General features: G+C 53.3%; 1 long non-coding RNA gene across 1 annotated transcript; it reads right to left on the bottom strand.

Moving 5' to 3' along the window:
- Positions 1-1,050: 1,050 nt before the first annotated feature.
- On the bottom strand, positions 1,051-3,124 carry LOC145718726 (uncharacterized). The gene is made up of 2 exons (XR_014141987.1): positions 2,642-3,124; positions 1,051-2,413 (listed from the first exon to the last, which is right to left on the bottom strand). It is a non-coding gene; the product is annotated as an uncharacterized LOC145718726 (long non-coding RNA).
- Between the last annotated feature and the right edge of the window lie 74 nt (positions 3,125-3,198).

Here is a 3,198-nt window from a genome sequence, read left to right on the forward strand (position 1 = left end):
AAAAAAAAAAAAAAAAAGAAGGGGTGCCAATCGGGGCGCCTGGGTGGCTCAGTTGGTTGAGCGACTGCCTTCGGCTCAGGTCATGATCCTGGAGTCCCTGGATCGAGTCCCATATCGGGCTCCCTGCTCGGCGAGGAGCCTGCTTCTCCCTCTAACCCTCCCCCCTCTCATGTACTCTCTCTCTCTCTCATTCTCGCTCTCTCAAATAAATAAATAAATCTTTAAAAAAAAAAAAAAAAAAGAAGAAGGGGTGCCAATCTAAAGTAGCTACTCAGCCGCTCTCTTTCATGTGCATAACACTCACATCTTTGTTTATGATGCTCCTCCGGTATGTTTGACCAGACATACCAGGTATGGTATCTCCCATACCCTGCGTGGGGTCATGGACCCTGTCAATCTTGTTCATCCCAACATGCCCTAGAAAAATTACCTGGTGTAATCATCAATAAACGTTTGTTAAATTAATATGTGCACCCAAGAATAAGGAAATACTGTTCACATTAAAATGTAAGAGGGACAGGGGCGCCTGGGTGGCTCAGTCAGTTGAGTCTGCCTTCGGCTCAGGTCATGATCCCAGAGTCCTAGGACAAAGCCCAGGGGTAGGCTCTCTGTTCAGTGAGGAGCCTGCTTCTCCCTCTCCCTCTGCCTGCTGCTCCCCCTGCTCGTTCCCTCTCTCTCTCTGTCAAATAAAATCTTAAAAAAAAAAAGGTAAGAGGCATTATGAGCACAAACTCTGAAGATACTGCTTTGTTTGAATCCTAGCTCTGCAACCCTAGTCTCCTTGGATACTAGTTTGGGACCATGGACAGGCTTCCCTGTTTCCTCACCTGTAAAGTGGGGACATACCTGCCTCACAGGGTCATGAGACTTTAACAACTTCATACACACGAAGTGCCTAGCTAAGAATGGTACCTACTAATACTATTCAATAGTTCTAAAGTCTTCATTTAGTCTTCTTTGTTTACTTACTTACTCTTCCTAAGGTATGATTCTTTTTGCTTATTTTATCTTTCTTTATTGCTATTGTAAATCCAATGTTTCCTCTCACTGTATTTTCCATATGGTTTTGTTTAAGAATAAAAATATCCTGGGGCATCTGGCTGGCTCAGTTGGTACAGCACGCCACTCCCCATCTCAGGGTTTTAAGTTCGAGCCCCACATTGGGCATAGAGATTATTTTAAAAAATAATAAAAAGATCCTTAATTTTAAGGTTAATTGTATGATTCATGCCACTCTGAACTCCCTTGTTCCTGGCACCCCTATTCTTCTTGTCACACCCGAGGCATCATACCACCCAAAAAAGGTCGCTACTGTCACTAATCACTTCTTTACATTCCACTGTCCACAACCTTACGCAATCCAGTTGGCAACACCCCCCATTACCTCTCAGGAAGTGACTATTCCAACATTCTCTCAGGTATGGAAAAACTGCTTAAGACTTATAAATACGCAAGGCGCCGGGGTGGCTCAGTCGCTTAAGTGTCTGCCTTGGGCTCAGGTCATGATCTCAGGGTCCTGGGATCGAGCCCAGAGTGGGACTCCCTTCTCAGCCGGGAGTCGGCTTCTCCCTTTCTTTCCCTCTGTCCCTGCTACTGCGCGCTCTCTCGCTCGCTCGCAAATCAATAAAATCTTAAAAAAAAAAAAAAGACTTGTAACTTCCCAAATCCAAGGGCAACTGTTTGTCTCGTAAAATAATTCTCTGAGGTGTTTCATATCACGGCTTTTATGAAGTTCTTTCCTCAAATTTGCAGGGAACAGCCACTCTCCAAACTTACACCTCTCTCGTGCACCGCAGTCCGTCCTTGTCTTTGCCACATCTCCACTTTTCAGGGCTCTCTTCCCTCACACCCTAAGCTTCCCTAACAGGGATCTTTAGTCTGGGTATTTCCCGGGAGTTCCCACTTGAGCTGCAGATCCAACTGTAGGCACCACACAGCCAGCATCTACACGGCCTCACTCTCTCCCGGACGCCTCTTCTAACAGGGTTCCCGAGGGGAGGCATCGCCGCCCGCGCGAGAAGTCAGCAGTACGGCGATCACTCGCTGACCCCATCAACCGCTCGCACAGCCCGGCGCTCCCCCGGCCCTCCCCCGCTCCACAACTGCTCCTTCCTGCTTCCTTGACGAGGACCCTCGTTACCCTCGGAGTTCAGGGTTGCAGCTGGCAATAAAGTGTAACTTCCGAGGGAGAGGGCACTGGACACAAAATGCCAGAAAACAAGGGACGTTTCCGGAGATCAGGGGGAGAAAGCGGGGGGAGGGAACGCGCGAGTTCGGGCCCTGGCTGTGACGGTAAAGAGATGAATGGGTCCGTCCTCGGTGCCCGCTCAGCTTTTAAAGACGACAGAGTCCCTACTTACCCAACACGAAGCTGTCCGAAACCTGCCGGCCATCCCGCGCTGTTTCGTGCAGGCTGCGGAGCAAAGAAGCGAACCGTGAGGATCTCCCTGCTGGCCTCACCCGCGCGCACCCAGGAGGGATCTCCCGCCCCACAGAGGGTGTGTCCGGGGCTGAGTCCCTCACAGGGACACGGCCTCCGGGCCTGGGCACGAGCAGGCGGAGCGATGAGTTTGCACCGTGACGCGGCCCTGAAACGGGAGACCCCGAGTCCAGGCTGGCTCCGACCACGCCCCAGACCTACCGTGGGGGCTCAGCCGGCCAAGCTGCTGGTCTGCTCGAGATGCTCCGAAGGGGGCTAAATCTGTGCCTCCGCCGGGTCCGGGGCCACAGGAACTCAGAACTCCCCGGGCCCGCTCCGGTCCCCAAACACCAAGCCAGAAACAGCCCTGGAGGCGCCTACCCCACTACAAGCGCGGGTGCGGCGCAGCGGAAGTACGTCATGCACCGGACGCGACGGCGCCGGAAGAAAACTACATCTCCCAGAATCCTCTGCGAAGGGTTCCTGCTTGCTGGCGGGGCTTCCAGCAGAAAGCTGCTCTGCAGAGGGGCCAAGCCTCAGCGGACCCACCGCAGGGCCGGGAGCCGCAGGCGACCCCTGGTCCCCTCTGTCGGGCCTCGCCGTGCTCCAGCCTCAGTGCAAGGGCCAACATGCTGAGGCCTGAGGTCAAACAAGACAGGGTTCCGGGGGCGCCTGGCTGGCTCAGTCCTTAGGTGTCTGCCTTCAGCTTAGGTCATGATCCCAGGATCCTGGGATCAAGCCCCGCATCAGGCTCCCTGCTCGGGGCGGGGGGGGGGGGG

This window comes from Leptonychotes weddellii, unplaced genomic scaffold (genome assembly GCF_054177405.1).
Source record: "Leptonychotes weddellii isolate Sample4059 unplaced genomic scaffold, ASM5417740v2 HiC_scaffold_20718, whole genome shotgun sequence".
Classification (NCBI taxonomy): domain Eukaryota; kingdom Metazoa; phylum Chordata; class Mammalia; order Carnivora; family Phocidae; genus Leptonychotes; species Leptonychotes weddellii.